The sequence below is a fragment of the Macaca nemestrina genome, chromosome 11, assembly GCF_043159975.1.
Source record: "Macaca nemestrina isolate mMacNem1 chromosome 11, mMacNem.hap1, whole genome shotgun sequence".
Classification (NCBI taxonomy): Eukaryota; Metazoa; Chordata; class Mammalia; order Primates; family Cercopithecidae; genus Macaca; species Macaca nemestrina.
This window is the reverse complement of record NC_092135.1, coordinates 51,694,071-51,712,989: the sequence shown is the minus strand read 5'-3', so window position 1 is coordinate 51,712,989 and position 18,919 is coordinate 51,694,071. Positions and strand designations below refer to the sequence as shown.

Here is an 18,919-nt window from a genome sequence, read left to right as displayed (position 1 = left end):
TGATGTTAGGGTGTCAATTTTAGATCTTTCCAGCTTTCTCTTGTGGGCATTTAGTGCTATAAATTTCCTTCTACACACTGCTTTAAATGTGTCCCAGAGATTCTGGTATGTTGTATCTTTGTTCTCATTGGTTTCAAAGAACATCTTTATTTCTGCCTTCATTTCGTTATGTACTCAGTAGTCATTCAGGAGCAAGTTGTTCAGTTTCCATGTAGTTGAGCGGTTTTGATTGAGTTTCTTAGTCCTGAGTTCTAGTTTGATTGCACTGTGGTCTGAGAGACAGTTTGTTATAATTTCTGTTCTTGTACATTTGCTGAGGAGTGCTTTACTTCCAACTATGTGGTCAGTTTTGGAATAAGTGTGATGTGGTGCTGAGAAGAATGTATATTCTGTTGATTTGAGGTGGAGAGTTCTGTAGATGTCTATTAGGTCCACTTGGTGCAGAGTTGAGTTCAATTCCCGGATATCCTTGTTAACTTTCTGTCTCGATCTGTCTAATGTTGACAGTAGGGTGTTGAAGTCTCCCATTGTTATTGTATGGGAGTCTAAGTCTCTTTATAAGTCTCTAAGGACTTGCTTTATGAATCTGGGTGCTCCTGTATTGGGCGCATATATGTTTAGGATAGTTAACACTTCCTGTTGAATTGATCCCTTTACCATTATGTAATGGCCTTCTTTGTCTCTTTTGATCTCTGCTGGTTTAAAGTCTGTTTTATCAGAGACTAGGATTGCAACCCCTGCTTTTTTTTTGTTCTCCATTTGCTTGGTAGATCTTCCTCCATCCCTTTATTTTGAGCCTATGTGTGTCTCTGCATGTGACATGGGTCTCCTGGATACAGCAAACTGATGGGTCTTGACTCTTTATCCAATTTGCCAGTCTGTGTCTTTCAATTGGACCATTTAGTCCATTTACATTTAAGGTTAATATTGATTTGTGTGAACTTGATCCTGTCATTGTGATATTAACTGGTTATTTTGCTCGTTAGTTGATGCAGTTTCTTCCTAGCCTCTATGGTCTTTACATTTTGGCATGTTTTTGCAATGGCTGGTACCGGTTGTTCCTTTCCATGTTGAGTGCTTCCTTCAGGGTCTCTTGTAGGGCAGGCCTGGTGGTGACAAAATCTCTAAGCATTTGTTTGTCTGTAAAGGATTTTATTTCTCCTTCACTTATGAAACTTAGTTTGGCTTGATATGAAATTCTGGGTTTAAAATTCTTTTCTTTAAGAATGTTGAAAATGGCCCCCACTCTCTTCTGGCTTGTAGAGTTTCTGTCGAGGGATCTGCTGTTAGTCTGATGGGCTTCCCTTTGTGGGTAACCCGACGTTTCTCTCTGACTGCCCTTAACAGTTTTTCCTTCATTTCAACTTTGGTGAATCTGACAATTTTGTGTCTTGGAGTTGCTCTTCTCGAGGAGCATCTTTATGGCGTTCTTTGTATTTCCTGAATTTGAAAGTTGGCCTGCCTTACTAGGTTGGGGAAGTTCTCTTGGATGATATTCTGAAGAGTGTTTTCCAACTTGGTTCCATTTTCCCCCTCACTTTCAGGCACACCAATCAGACATAGATTTGGTCTTTTCACATAATCCCATATTTCTTGGAGGCTTTGTTCATTTCTTTTTCCTTTTTTTTCTCTAGACTTCTCGTTTCATTTCATTCATTTGATCTTCAATCATTGATACTCTTTCTTCCAGTTGATCAAGTCAGTTACTGAAGCTTATGCATTTGTCACGTATCTCTCGTGTCATGGTTTTTATCTCTGTCCATTCGTTTATGGTCTTCTCTGCATTGATTATTCTAGTTATCCATTCTTCCATTCTTTTTTCAAGATTTTTAGTTTCTTTGCACTGGGTACGTAGTTCCTCCTTTATGTCTGAGAAGTTTGATCGACTGAAGCCTTCTTAACTCATCGAAGTCATTCTCTGTCCAGCTTTGATCCGTTGCTGGCGATGAGCTGCATTCCTTTGGGGTGGGAGATGTGCTCTGATTTTTTGAATTTCCAGCTTTTCTGCCCTGGTTTTTCCCCATCTTTGTGGTTTTATCTGCCTTTGGTATTTGATGCTGGTGACTTACTGATGGGGTTTTGGTGTGGGTTTCCTTTCTGTTTGTTAGTTTTCCTTCTAACAGTCAGGACCCTCAGCTGTAGGTCTGTTGGAGATTGCTTGAGGTCCACTCCAGACCCTGTTTGCCTGGGTATCAGCAGAAGAGGCTACAGAAGATAGAATATTGCTGAAAAAATATGGAACGCTTCACAAATTTGCATGTCATCCTTGCACAGGGGCCATGCTAATCTTCTCTGTATCGTTCCAATTTTAGTATATGTGCTGCTGAAGTGAGCACAACATTTTCAAAAGAAAACATACACGTGGCCAACAAACATGAAAAAAAGCTCAACATCATTGATCATTAAAGAAATGCAAATCAAAAACACAATGAGATACCATCTCCCACCAATAAGAATGGCCATTATTAAAAAGTAAAATAACAACAGATGCTAACAAGGTGTGGAGCAAAAGGATCACTTATACACTTGGCGAGAATGTAAATTAGTTCAACCATTGTGGAAGACAGTGTGGCAATTCCTCTAAGACCTAGAGGGCAGAAATGCCATTCGGTCCAGCAATCTCATTATAGGATATATACCCAAAGGAATATAAACTGTTCTATTATAAATATACATACAGACATATGTTCATTGCAGAACAACATGGAATCAATCGAAATGTCCATCAACAATAGACTGGATAAAGAAAATGTGGTATATATACACCATAGAATATTATGCAGCCATAAAAAAGAATGATATCATGTCCTGTGCAGGAATACGGATGGAGCTGGAGGCCATTATCTTTAGCAAACTAATGCAGAACAGAAAACCAAATACCATGTGTTCTCATTTATAAGTGGGAGCTGAAGGATGAGAACACATAGACACATGGTAGCAAACAAAACACACCAGGTCCTATCTGAGACTAGGGGTTGGGAAGAGGGAGTGCATCAGGAAGAACAGCTAATGGATGCTGGGCTTATTACATAGGTGATGGGGTGATCTATGCAGCAAACCACCACGGAACACATTTACCTATGTAACAAACCTGTACATCCTGCACATGTGCCCCTGAATTTAAAAATGAAAGTTGGAAATTTTAAAAAATAATGATTGAGATTTAACAAAAAATCAGATTCCAAAATCAAATCAACATGAAGAAAATACTTTCCCTGTTAAAAGTGAGCAAGGTAGAGTATATTTTATTCAAAAGCCAAAAAAGTACTTAACAAATATAGTAGTAGTATATAACTGATGTAATCGGTTCTATTATAATTTGCTATTAATCCAGCAGAACAGCAATCAACATTTTATTTTCCTTTTCGCTTCACATTTCTGGCAAAGATATGTACAAAAGCAGCAGTCTGAATTAATGAAGGCTATTAACTCATACTTAATTTTTTTTTTCTGTTTTTAAATGTCTAATCTAAAAATGGTATTTCAGGCCTGGCCCGGTGGCTCACGCCTGTAATTCCAGCACTTTGGGAGGCCGATGTGGGAGGATCACCTGAGGGCAGGAGTTTGAGACCAGCCTGTTGAGACCAGCCTGGTGAACACAGTGAAACCCCGTCTCTATTAAAAATACAAAAATTAGCCGAGCATAGTGGCAGGCGCCTGTAATCCCAGCTACTCAGGAGGCTGAGGCAGGAGAATTACAGAGGTTGCAGTGAGCCCAGATCATGCCACTGCACTCCAGCCTGGGCGACAGAGGGAGACTCTGTCTCAAAAAATAAAAAAATTAACATAAAAATGCTACTTCAAATGACCTTATTACTTTGATATAATTATTAAATAATATATCTCTGAGTCTCCAAAATATTCATTGCCATATATCACTTCATGGCAGTCATTGCTAATTAAAGTGATTTCTGAAAACAGTTTTTCTTTACACATTATCCACCAGAAGTTAGCTGTGCAGAACATGGTAGTGGACTGGGAGAGGGTGGAAAGTAAGGGTTGGGGGAGGAATGATTATCACCTACCTAAGTTTACCTCAACTATAAAGTTTCCTTTCTTAAAATGAGTCTTTATAATTGGTATGATAGCAGGGGGAAGTAATTAGTTATTAACAGACAGCTTTTCTAATTATAGTTTATTTTTGAGACAAGGGTAAAATTCTAAAAGGAAACAGTCCATATATTTTCTGTAAAGATTATATATTTTTATAACTTAAATGGGAAAGGTATAAAGCTTCAAGATCAAAAGATATGTTTATTCCAAGGAAAAGCTTCCACTATTTATGTGGCTGAATGATTATGATATTTTCTTTTGATTTTGAAAAGCATAGTAAATACATTCTAACAACTGACTGACATCAGAACAAATCAGTAGGTGTACTCCAGTTCAAAGTCTCTTATCTGTTAATTTCTGTGAAATGAAACAGTGTTCAAACTGAGAAGAAAATATTCGTATGATTCCCCTTCCTGCAAAAAACCATAATCAGTACAAAAATTCTCTGATTTCCCACATCCATTCAGCTCCACTCCAGCAGAATAGCAATCAACTTTTATTTTCCTTTTTGCTTCACATTTCTGGCAAAGATATGTATAAAGACAGCAATCTAAATTAATAAAGCCCATTAACCCAATACATGGATTTTTTTCTATATGTATTTTTAAAATTATAGATGTATTTTAACATATTTAAATTATGTTTATCCTTATGATATTTCTAATATCCCTTTTTATTCATCTTATTTCCTGTCCATAGTCTTTTTTCAATTATAAATATCATCTGATCTGGATTTTTCATTTCAGTTTTTAATTGCCTCTGCAGGATATATTTGTTAGTTGTTTGTCCATTGTTTCTGCCATCTTTTTCAAATTTACTGTATTTTCTTCCTCTACTATAGAGAAAACATTGTATCTCTTGGCCATCTCAATATTTCCTCATAATTTTCACTTGCATTCTATCTCCCTTACTCTTACATGAACTCTTAAGGCATTCTTTTTTTATTATTATTATAACTTCTATGTTAGGTTCAGGGGTACATGTGCAGGTTTGTTATACAGGTAAACTGCTTGTCACCGGGGACTGGTGTACAGATTATTTCATAACCCAAGAATAAACACAGTACCCAATAGGTATTTTTCTGATCCTCTCCCTTCTCCAAGATTCCACTCTCAAGTAGGTCTTGGTGCCTGTTGTTCCCCTCTTTGTGTCCACGTGTTCTTGTTTAGCTCCCACTTACAAGTGAGAACATGCAGTATTTGGTTTCCTGTTCCTGTGTTATTTTACTTACTATAGAAGCCTCCAGCTCCATCCATGTTATTGATAAGGATATGATCTTCTTCTTTATGACTGTACAGTATTTCATAGTGTATATGTTTCATATTTTATTTATTCAGTCTACCATTGATGGGAATTTAGGTTGATTTCATGTCTGCTATTGTGAATGGTGCTGCAATGAATATATATGCCCATGTGTCTTTATGGTACAGTGATTTATATTCTTTTGGATATATACTCAAAAATGGGATTGCTGGGGTGAATGCTAATTCTGTTTCAAGTTATTTGAGAAATCATTACTGTTTTCCACAATGGTTGAACTAATTTACATGCTCATCAGCAATGTATGTGTGTTCCCTTTTCTCCACAACCTTCCAGCATCTGTTATTTTTTGACTTTTTAATAATAGTCATTCTGACTGTTGTAAGATGGGATCTCATTGTGGTTTTGATCTGCATTTCTCTAATGATCAGTGATGTTGAGCATGTTTTCATATTCTTGTTGGTCACATATATATCTTCTTTTGAAAATTGTCAGTTCATGTCCTTTGCCCACTTTTTAATGGGTTGTTTTTTACTTATAAATTTAAGTTCCTTAAAGATTCTGGATATTCTACCTTTGTTCGATGCATGGTTGGCAAATATTTTCTCATATTCTATAGATGGTCTGTTTGTTCTGTTAATAGTTTCCTTTGCTTTGCAGAAGTTCTTTAGTTTAATTAGGTCCCATTTGTCAATTTTCACCTTTGTTGCAGTGGCTCTTGGATCTTTGTCATAAAATCTTTGCCAGTTTCTGCGTCCAGCATGGTATTTCCTAGGTTGTCTTCCAGGGTTTTTATAGTTTTGGGGTTTATATTAGAGTCTTTCATCCATCTTGAGTTGATATTTTTATGTAGTATAAAGAAAGGGTCCAGTTTTAATCTTCTGAATATAGCTAGCCAGTTGTGCCAGCACCATTTATTGAATAGATTCTTTCCCCATTGCTTGTTTTTGTGAGCTTTGTGGAAGATCAGATGGTTGTAGGTGAAGTGCCTTATTTCTGGGTTGTCTATTCTGTTCCACTGGTTGATGTGTTGGTCTTTGTACTAGTACCATCCTGTTTTGATTACTTTAGCCTCTGAAGGCATATTCTAAGTTATTTTTTCAAGACAACTTAAACTTTAATTGTAATTGATGACACCTAAGTCATGTGCACCTACTGAGAATCCGAAGAGGCCTACTAATAGCAAAAACATTAGAACATGAATGTCTGTATCAAAGAACAAGGAATATAGAAGGTACTATTTTTTCTAAAAATTCATATATATATTATTATATTTAGTTATATATAATACACATAACATATATTATAATATATATAATATAACTGTATAATATATATAATGGGGCATTAGACAACTTTGATTCAAGTCCAACCCCTATAAACATTCAGTTTGAAGATACTGAAGAGGTTAATTTGCCCAGTTAACTCCAGTTGTTCCCATGTTTATAAAATAGTAATAAGAATTATATCTACTTATAGAATTATGGTAAAGATTATATATATGAAGTGAGAATCAGAGGAACTGGCACAATGTAATTAATCAGTACATGTTAGCCATTACTATTATTGTAATCAGTATTAGGATGAGCAAAATAATTTGTAATCAATATTAGGATGAGCAACCTGGAAAAAGAAAATCCTTTAAGATTCATTCAAATATTAAGCTATTTATTTATTTCCCAAATAATTTTTGAGTACATAATATGCTCCCAACCCTAGCTGAAATTAGGTGCTTGAGACACCTTACCTCACAGTTTATAATCTAGAAGTTCTACATAAAATCAAAGGCCTGCTCACGATTAAAGTTTCTGGGGTCTGCATCATTGTTAAGAATATTAATTTTATTATTTTCATTTTGTTGTTTATATATACATCAATATCACATATTTTAATCAAGTTTATAATGGAAAAATAGTGGTATTCACAAATTTGCTGGTAGATGTTAATACTTTTTGAATCTCCTATGGGATACAGAAGCAGAGCTGCCTACAAGGCAAGTGAGTATAGGGACTGAATATCAGAAGAGGTAAAGATGAGGGAGTCAGCAAGTCAATAGAAATGGAAGTCATGGAAATTGATAAAATTTGTTCAATGAGAATCTAAGTATGAGAGAAAACGAGGGTGCCATAAAGAATCTTGTAGAATATGTATTTTAAGAAAGATAAGCACACATATGAGATTAGGCAATGCTATCAAGGGAGGAGAAAAACAAGTGCAAATAATATAGATTTCATCAAAAAGTAATATTCTGAAATAGAAGGAATGATCAATAGTACAAAATTGTGCTAAGAGAGCAAAGAAGTATATTCTATATGCAATATAAGTCACGCAACTAACTTTGGTGACCTTGGAACAGCTTCAGACAAGCAGACAAGGAAAGCCTCAGTGTGTTGAGGTGTGAATAAATGTGACACCGAATATTGACAAATCTTGGAGACATTTAGCTATGAATAGAGGTAATAGTTACAGTGTAGCTAAAAATGGACTTAAAATAAGGTGAAGATTTATGCATAAATGCATTTTTGGTTTTAAGGGGAAAGATATTTTGACGTTTAATGCCAAGAGGAAGGAATCAGGAGAAAGGGATAAGGTTGAACAAGCAAAATGAAAATATTCATTTGAACTGGCGCCCTTAGAACATGCACAGATAGCTGTAGGATCCAGAGCATTGATGAAGGAATTGGTTTATAGAGGAAGAGGCATCAATAGAAGGGGATAATAAAAGGATTTATGGACACTGGTAAGTTAGTAGGAATCTCAAAAGTTTCTGTCTCACGGATGCTATTTTCTCTTTACATGATCTGTTAAGAAGGAAGGGAGAAGAATGGTGGTGGGTTAGAGCATACGGGAGTAGCAGAGGTTGGATATGAAAATGAAACTGTGGGAAATGGAAGATACCTCTCTAGAAAACCACATTAAGAGTTGCTTTTCAGAGTCAAGGGCTTACTTGACTTTGTCATCCCAAATTCTCACCCTGTTTGATTGGTGTATATTATCTCCATTGATGTTCACCCAGAGAGAATTAGGAGCCTCTCCCTTTCCATTCCTTTTAGCCTCCAAGGATTTCAGTTCAAGTGGTAGATATTTTTACTTCGTATTCCCAATTTTTCAAACACAGTATTTCAATTTAAAAATCAGATTAATTATGTTAAACATGGTTGAATCAAACATAATCCTGAATTAATAAAATCTCAATGAACTCCTAGTTAGCATGTTTTGAGTATGCTAAAAATGCTTTTTAACGTTCTTCTCTCCAAAAAAGTAATGATGATACATCTTGCCAAACCTTTGCACTCACACATGTGTACATGCAGGAAAAAAACACAGTGAAGGAACTAGAAATCCAAGTAATTTTGCTGTAAGTTAGCTGCATTTTACTAGAAAAAAAAAAAACTGTTTGTGGTCATGATTAACACAGATAACTGCCTAATTGACATTCTGTCTCTTTGTTTTCTCTCTCTCTCTCTCTCTCTCTCTCCTTCTTTCCTCTCTCTCTATCAGTTGAACCCTTTTGTTTCCAAGACACCTTTTAGTTTGACTCTAAGGCTGCTCAATTGGGTGTCTCTCATACGGACTAAGGTTGCCTGGCAACATGACAGATAGAATACTCACAAGCCTGTGTGGTAGCTCTATTTTTTGGCTTACAGGTGGGAGATTTGGATAGCATTTTAAGAGATTTTTCACACTGCAATTCTGTTTCGTTTCAGTGGATGTGCAATTAAGTTTATTACTTATAACATTATTGTTATAGTTTACTGCACTTCTCAGTATTATTTAGAGATTTTGGTTTTGTCATAATTATTAATACTTCTAGAATATTTTTGAAGTTTGAATTATCCCTCAAAATACTACATACCTTTTTCAAATTATATTATCATAAAGTCAAAATAAAAAAATAATAATAAAAACCAGAAGGTTATTGAAGGGAAAGAGATGTAAAGGGAAGTTATTGGAGGTGAGAAATATTCTATATGTTCTTGATCTAGATAGCAGTAATTCAGGCATATAACTATGCAAAAACTCATCAATCCATATATTTAATATTAGTGTACTATACACATCTTAATACATAAATGATATATTTCAAGATATTCTAAAGATGATGGCAATATGAATAAATATATACACACAGACACAGAGACTAGGATATTTCTTTTGGCAAAAGAATCTGTCTTGGGCAAAAAAAAAATGCACAGAATTATGGTGTTTTAAAGCTGTAAATAAGTAGTAGAGGTCATCTCATCAACCAACTGATTTGTTAGCTGAATAAACTGAGGCCCAGAGGCATATAATTTATTTCATAAGTTTCATAACCTACCAATGGCAAAGGTTAAAGAGAAACCTTTAAATTCTTACCTATTTCTTAGTTTAACATTATATAAAGTGCTCCTATCATAAACCTTAACTTTGAGATATCTTTCAGTTTAGTTCAAAGTATAGAAATTATACATCAAAGAACAGAAATTGAGACTCAATCCCATCTAAAAGGTAAAGCTCTACTCAAGAGAAACAAGTTTAGTTGCTTTTGTACTCCATCAACCTTTATTAGTCATTTATAGTCACAGTCATCTCTTAAATAACTGAATTTATGCTAATATAAGATAGGTAAACTAGACATACCATTTCCCAGCCTCCCAAGTAACTGAGATTACAGGCACATACCACCACACCTGGCTAGTTTTTGTATTTTTAGTAGAGACGGTGACGGTGTTTCACTGTGTTGGCCAGACTGGTCTCGAACTCCTGACTTCATCACATCATTCTTAATAGTAAAATGATAGAAAGTGTTCTCTTTGATTCATGAATAAGAGCAGAATGTTCATTCTTCCTATGTTCATTCAGCATTGTTCTGGACACTCTAGTCAAGTCAATAAGACACATAAAATACAATAAAGCTATAAGATTTTGAAAGTGTTAAGTAATACTATCTTTCTTCACAGACAACATGGATATTTACATGGAAAATTCAAAATAATCCACCGTAAAAATACTAGAATTAATGAGTTTACAATCTACTATATGCAAGGTCGATATTTAAACATGTATTTTTATACAAGGAACTAAGAGAAAATAATTTTTAAGATATATCTTGCCTGCCCCAAAATGGCCAACTAGACACAGCTAGGAGGAACATCGCCCTCCAAGGAACCAGAACATCAGAAAGACTGGAGTCCTCTGAGCATATCTTCAGAGGCAAGGTATTCAGAACAGATGGAGGGAAGACACAGATGCTGTACTGATGAAGGGAGAAGAGACTGGGCACCCTGCATAGGACTACTGTTCACCAGGATTTATTCCTGGCCCCAAAGAACCCCTGCAGAAACTAGGAGTTGATCACACAAGGAGGAAGCTGCTCTCATCACAGTCCTCTGGAATCCCAGCAGTAGGGAACCCCTCAACCACCATGGACCCTTCAGTTGGCAGGAAGAGTAACTTAGAAAAGTGTTAGGGGCAGAACTCCAGCCAGTGCAGAGCCCAGAGGGTTTGGCGTTGGAGTGTCTGTAGTGGAGCATGGTCAGGGATGCCCATTTACCTGGGCTCAACTTGTTTCCATAGGAGACTTTAGCCTTAGGGGAACTGTCCAACCTGAATTCTGAAGGGCTGTTTTGCCCATAAGACAGGACATGTGTGCACAGACAAACCTTCCTTTCCCTTCCCTGCCACCACATGTGTGTGCATGCACCCTGCTGTGCCACTGTTGTTGGTGTGGGTGCATGCTGCCCCCAACCCCACCTGTCACATTGCCATTGCATCAGAGCATCAGCAGGCATGAAACCCGCCTACCCTGCCACCACCAGCACCCACCCCTTGCACTGACACTGCTGCCAAAGTGAAACTAGGCGGGGAAAACAGACAGCTTGCCCACAACCTAGGCAGCCGCAACCACCAGTGTGAACATGCATAGAGGGCATGCACAGTCCTGAGCCCACCAGCACCCCCACTACCATGCTAACACCAACACTGGCATAAACACATGGACAGTTGCCAGTGGAGGACCCCTGTCTCCCTGAGTAACACTGCCATCACCATTGCTGCAAACACCTGCTGGCTACCCAGCACCCACTACCACCCTGCCACAGCTGACAAGTGTGCACTTGGCCATGCTGCCACTACCACAGCTGCTAGCACATGCAAATGAGTACAGATTCCACTGCCACTGCCCTACAAAGAGCTTTGGCTGGCACCATGCATACAAGTATTATCACCAGAAGTCCAGGAGCATTTCAGCCTATCCTTCACAACAGGTTCCTAACCAGGAGAGGCCAGAAAACAAAGCCAGCGCTCAATAAGAGTCGCTCAGAATTAGAAAAACACAGTCTAGGAGTCCTGAGCTAAGCCTTGACTCCCTAAAATCTTCCAGAAATGAATCCAATTGACTGAATACACCTTATACCACAATCAAACCTCCAAGGTCATTAAACAGGATAAAAGAAAAAAAAATCTAAATGATAGGAAATTCAAATATTGAAGGAACAGCGGACCCAAAAAAAAAGAGAAAGAACCAGCACAAGAACTCTGACAACTCAAAAAAGCAAGAGTGTCTTCTTTTCTCCAAATGACCATGCTAGTTCTCCAAGAAGGGTTGTTAACTGAGCTCAGATGGCTGAAATGACAGAAATAGAATTCAGAATAAGGGTAAGAATGAAGATCTTCAAGATTCATGAAAACACTGAAACCCAATCTAAGGAAACTAAGAATCATAATAAAATGATACAGAATCTGACAGACAAAATAGCCAGTATAGAAAAGCAAGAAGCTGACCTTATAGAGCTGAAAAAAAAAAAAAAAACTACAAGAATTTCATAATGCAATAGCAAGTAAAAGCAACAGATTAGACCAAGCTGAGTAAAGAATTTCAGAGTCTGAATACTGACTTTCTGAAATAATACAGTCAGACAAGAATAAAGAAAACAGAATAAAAAGGAACAAACCAAACCTCAGAGAAATATGGGATTATATAAAGAGACCAAATCTATGACTTATTGACATCCCTGAAAGAGATAAGGAGAATGGAAGCAACTTGGAAAGCATGATACAGGTTATCATCCATAAGAATTTCCCCTATCTAGACAAGGAGGCCAACATTCAAATTCAGGAAATGCAGAGAACCCCCACAAAATACTTCACAAGACCAATCCCAAGACACATAATCAGCATATTCTCCAAGGCTGAAATGAAAGAAAAAATGATAAAGGCAGCGAGAGACAAAGGACAGGTCACCACAAAGGGAAGCCCATCAGACTAACAGCCAACTTCTCAGAAAGAACCCTACAAGCAAGAAGAGATTGAGGGTCTATATACAACATTCTTACAAAAAGATAAATTCTGACCAAGAATTTCATATACAAACAAACTAAGCTTCATAAGCAAAGGAGAAATAAGATGCTTTCAGACAGGCAAATGCTAAGGGAAATCATTAGTACAAAACGTGCATATAAGAGCTCCTGAAAAAAGCACTGAATATAAAAAGGAAAGACTGTTACCAGCCACTACAAAAATACATTTAAGTACACAGACCAGTGGCACTAAAAAGTAACCATAAAAACAAATCTGCATAATAACTGGCTAACAACACAGTGACAGGATCAAATTCACATATATCAATGCTAATATTAAATGTAAGAAGGCTAAATGCTCCAATTAAAAGGCACAGAGTATCAAGGTGAATAAAGAAGAAACACTCAGTGGTATGCTGTCTCCAAGAGACCTATCACACATACAATGACACTCACAGGCTCAAACTTAAGGAAGGGGAAAATGTCTATCAAGCAAATGGAAAACATAAAAAACACAAGGGTTACAATCCCAATTTTAGGCAAAACAGACTTTAAATCAACAAAGATCAAAAAAGACAAAAAAGGGCAATAAATGCAATTCATCACCAAAACAGAAGTAAAGTCAAAGGATTCAGGTCAACAAGACCTGACTCTTCTAAACATGTATACACCCAACTCAGAAGCACACAGATTCACAAAGCAAGTTATTAGTGACCTTTAAGGAAACTTCGACTTCCATATGATAATAGTGAGAAATTTTAACATTCCACTGACAGTATTGGACAGATCATCAAGGCAGAAAGTCAGCAAAGACATTTAGGACTTGAATTCAAAAAGACCAAATGGACCTGATAGATATCTATAGGACTCTCCATCCAAAAACAACAGAATATACATTCTCCTCATTACCACATGGCACATACACTAAAATCACCCACACAATATGACATATAATGATCAGCAAATGCAAAAGAACTGAAATCATAGCAACTACTCTCTCAGACAATAGCACAATAAAAAGAGAATTCAAGATAATCACTCAAAGTTATACAATTATATGGAAGTTAACCTGCCTCAGAATGATTTTGGGGTAAATATTGAAATTAAGACAGAAATCAGGAAGTTCTTTGAAACTGATGAGAACAAAGCTACAACATATTAGAATCTCTGGGACACAGATAAGGCAGTGTTAAGAGGCAAATTTGAAGCACAAAATGCCCACATCAAAAACTTAGAAGGATCTCAAATTAATAACCTAGAATCACAAATAAAAGAACTGGAGAAACAAGAAGAAATCAACTCCAAAGCTAGCAGAAAACCAGAAATAACCATAATCAACACTGAACTGAAAGAGATTGACATAAAAAAACCATTCAAAAGATCAGTGAATCCAGAAGTTGGCATTTTTAAAAAATTAAAAAGATGGATAGAAACTAGCTAGATTAATAAACAGAAAAAGAAGATAAACACAATCAGAAATGACAAAGGCAATAACCACTAACCCCACAGAAACATACATATATAACCATCAGAAACTACTATGAAGACCTCTATTCACACAACTCAAAAATCAACACGAAATAGATAGATACCTGATCACATATACCCACCCAAGACTAAACCAGGAAGAAACTGAATCCATGAACAGACCAATAATGATTTCTGAAATTGAATCAGTAATAAATAGTCTACCAACCAAGAAAAAAGCCCAGCCAGGACCAGATGGATTCATAGGCAATGTCTACCAGACACAAAAATAAGAGCTAGTACCATTCTTACTGCAAATATTTCCAAAAAATTGAGGAACAGGGACTCCTCCCCAACTCACTCTATGAGGCCAGCATCATCCTGATACCAAAACCTTGCAGTGACACAACCAAAAAAGAAGACTTCAGGCCAATATTCTTGATGAAGATGGATTTAAAAATCCTCAACGAAATACCAGCAAACCAAATCCAGCAGTGTCATCAAAAAGCTAATACACCATGATCAAGTAGGCCTTATTCCTGGAAAGCAAGGTCGGTTCAACATATGCAAATCAATAAATGCAATTCATTATAAAAACAGAAGTAAAGTCAAAACCACATGTTTATTTCAATAGAAGCTGAAAAGATGTTTGACAAAATTCAACATCCCTTCATGTTAATATCATAATGGCAGGATCAAGTGCCATTGTTATGCCAATGGCATAACAATCTTAACCTTAAATGTAAATGGACTAAATGCTCCAATTAAAAGACACAGACTGGCAAACTGGATAAAGAGTCAAGACCCATCAGTCTGCTGTATTCAGGAGACCCATCTCACACGCAGAGACATACATAGGCTCAAAATAAAGGGATGGAGGAAGATTTACCAAGCAAATGGAGAACAAAAAAAAGCGGGGGTTGCAATACTAGTCTCTGATAAAACAGACTTTAAACCATCAAAGATCAAAAGAGACAAAGAAGGCCATTACATAATGGTAAAGGGATCAATTCAACAGGAAGAGCTAACTATCCTAAATATATATGCACCAAATACAGGAGCACCCAGATTCATACAGCAAGTCCTTAGAGACTTACAAAGAGACTTAGACTCCCATACAATAATAATGGGAGACTTCAACACTCCACTGTCAACATTAGACAGATCAACGAGACAGAAAGTTAACAAGGATATCCAGGAATTGAACTCATCTCTGCAGCAAGCAGACCTAATAGACATCTATAGAACTCTCCACCCCAAATCAACAGAATATACATTCTTCTCAGCACCACATCGTACTTACTCCAAAATTGACCACGTAATTGGAAGGAAAGCACTCCTCAGCAAATGTACAAGAACAGAAATCATAACAAACTGTCTCTCAGACCACAGTGCAATCAAACTAGAACTCAGGACTAAGAAACTCAATCAAAACCGCTCAACTACATGGAAACTGAACAACCTGCTCCTGAATGACTACTGGGTACATAACGAAATGAAGGTAGAAATAAAGATGTTCTTTGAAACCAATGAGAACAAAGATACAACATACCAGAATCTCTGGGACACATTTAAAGCAGTGTGTAGAGGGAAATTTATAGCACTAAATGCCCACAAGAGAAAGCAGGAAAGATCTAAAATTGACACTCTAACATCGCAATTAAAAGAACTAGAGAAGCAAGAGCAAACACATTCGAAAGCTAGCAGAAGGCAAGAAATAACTAAGATCAGAGCAGAACTGAAGGAGATAGAGACACAAAAAACCCTCCAAAAAATCAATGAATCCAGGAGTTGGTTTTTTGAAAAGATCAACAAAATTGACAGACCACTAGCAAGACTAATAAAGAAGAAAAGAGAGAAGAATCAAATCGACGCAATTAAAAATGATAAAGGGGATATCACCACCGACCCCACAGAAATACAAACTACCATCAGAGAATACTATAAACACCTCTACGCAAATAAACTGGAAAATCTAGAAGAAATGGATAATTTCCTGGACACTTACATTCTTCCAAGACTAAACCAGGAAGAAGTTGAATCCCTGAATAGACCAATAGCAGGCTCTGAAATTGAGGCAATAATTAATAGCCTACCAACCAAAAAAAGTCCAGGACCAGATGGATTCACAGCTGAATTCTACCAGAGGTACAAGGAGGAGTTGGTACCATTCCTTCTGAAACTATTCCAATCAATAGAAAAAGAGGGAATCCTCCCTAACTCATTTTATGAGGCCAACATCATCCTGATACCAAAGCCTGGCAGAGACACAACAAAAAAAGAGAATTTTAGACCAATATCCCTGATGAACATCGATGCAAAAATCCTCAATAAAATACTGGCAAACCGGATTCAGCAACACATCAAAAAGCTTATCCACCATGATCAAGTGGGCTTCATCCCTGGGATGCAAGGCTGGTTCAACATTCGCAAATCAATAAACATAATCCAGCATATAAACAGAACCAAAGACAAGAACCACATGATTATCTCAATAGATGCAGAAAAGGCTTTTGACAAAATTCAACAGCCCTTCATGCTAAAAACGCTCAATAAATTCGGTATTGATGGAACGTACCTCAAAATAATAAGAGCTATTTATGACAAACCCACAGCCAATATCATACTGAATGGGCAAAAACTGGAAAAATTCCCTTTGAAAACTGGCACAAGACAGGGATGCCCTCTCTCACCACTCCTATTCAACATAGTGTTGGAAGTTCTGGCTAGGGCAATTAGGCAAGAGAAAAGAAATCAAGGGTATTCAGTTAGGAAAAGAAGAAGTCAAATTGTCCCTGTTTGCAGATGACATGATTGTATATTTAGAAAACCCCATTGTCTCAGCCCAAAATCTCCTTAAGCTGATAAGCAACTTCAGCAAAGTCTCAGGATACAAAATTAATGTGCAAAAATCACAAGCATTCTTATACACCAGTAACAGACAAACAGAGAGCCAAATCAGGAATGAACTTCCATTCACAATTGCTTCAAAGAGAATAAAATACCTAGGAATCCAACTGACAAGGGATGTAAAGGACCTCTTCAAGGAGAACTACAAACCACTGCTCAGTGAAATAAAAGAGGACACAAACAAATGGAAGAACATACCATGCTCAAGGATAGGAAGAATCAATATCATGAAAATGGCCATACTGCCCAAGGTAATTTACAGATTCAATGCCATCCCGATCAAGCTACCAATGAGTTTCCTCACAGAATTGGAAAAAACTGCTTTAAAGTTCATATGGAACCAAAAAAGAGCCCGCATCTCCAAGACAATCCTAAGTCAAAAGAACAAAGCTGGAGGCATCACGCTACCTGACTTCAAACTATACTACAAGGCTACAGTAACCAAAACAGCATGGTACTGGTACCAAAACAGAGATATAGACCAATGGAACAGAACAGAGTCCTCAGAAATAATACCACACATCTACAGCCATCTGATCTTTGACAAACCTGAGAGAAACAAGAAATGGGGAAAGGATTCCCTATTTAATAAATGGTGCTGGGAAAATTGGCTAGCCATAAGTAGAAAGCTGAAACTGGATCCTTTCCTTACTCCTTATACGAAAATTAATTCAAGATGGATTAGAGACTTAAATGTTAAACCTAATACCATAAAAATCCTAGAGGAAAACCTAGGTAATACCATTCAGGACATAGGCATGGGCAAAGACTTCATGTCTAAAACACCAAAAGCAACAGCAGCAAAAGCCAAAATTGACAAATGGGATCTCATTAAACTAAAGAGCTTCTGCACAGCAAAAGAAACTACCATCAGAGTGAACAGGCAACCTACAGAATGGGAGAACATTTTTGCAATCTACTCATCTGACAAAGGGCTAATATCCAGAACCTACAAAGAACTCAAACAAATTTACAAGAAGAAAACAAACAACCCCATCAAAAAGTGGGCAAAGGATATGAACAGACATTTCTCAAAAGAAGACATTCATACGGCCAACAGACACATGAAAAAATGCTCATCATCACTGGCCATCAGAGAAATGCAAATCAAAACCACAATGAGATACCATCTCACACCAGTTAGAATGGCAATCATTCAAAAGTCTGGAAACAACAGGTGCTGGAGAGGATGTGGAGAAATAGGAACACTTTTACACTGTTGGTGGGATTGTAAACTAGTTCAACCATTATGGAAAACAGTATGGCGATTCCTCAAGGATCTAGAACTAGATGTACCATATGACCCAGCCATCTCATTACTGGGTATATACCCAAAGGATTATAAATTATGCTGCTATAAAGACACATGCACACGTATGTTTATTGCGGCACTATTCACAATAGCAAAGACTTGGAATCAACCCAAATGTCCATCAGTGACAGATTGGATTAAGAAAATGTGGCACATATACACCATGGAATACTATGCAGCCATCAAAAAGGATGAGTTTGTGTCCTTTGTAGGGACATGGATGCAGCTGGAAACCATCATTCTTAGCAAACTATCACAAGAACAGAAAACCAAACACCGCATGTTCTCACTCATAGGTGGGAACTGAACAATGAGATCACTTGGACTCGGGAAGGGGAACATCACACACCAGGGCCTATCATGGGGAGGGGGGAGGGGGGAGGGATTGCATTGGGAGTTATACCTGATGTAAATGACGAGTTGATGGGTGCAGCACACCAACATGGCACAAGTATACATATGTAACAATCCTGCACGTTATGCACATGTACCCTACAACTTAAAGTCTAATAATAATAAATAAATTTAAAAAAATAAATAAAATAAATAAAATAAAACAATGTAATAAAATATGGTGGAAATAAAAGTTACATTATATAGCGGAAAAAAAAAAAACAACTCTCAACAAGCTACATATTGA

General features: G+C 37.0%; 1 protein-coding gene and 1 non-coding gene across 12 annotated transcripts in view; both read right to left on the bottom strand.

Moving 5' to 3' along the window:
* The window catches only part of LOC105493237 (polypeptide N-acetylgalactosaminyltransferase 13), a 623,722-nt gene that overhangs the window by 568,403 nt on the left and 36,400 nt on the right, over positions 1 to 18,919 (bottom strand). The gene's annotated exons all lie outside the window — the stretch shown is intronic.
* Positions 2,230 to 2,336, bottom strand: LOC112428636 (U6 spliceosomal RNA). Its single transcript, XR_003020683.2, has one exon. It is a non-coding gene; the product is annotated as a U6 spliceosomal RNA (small nuclear RNA).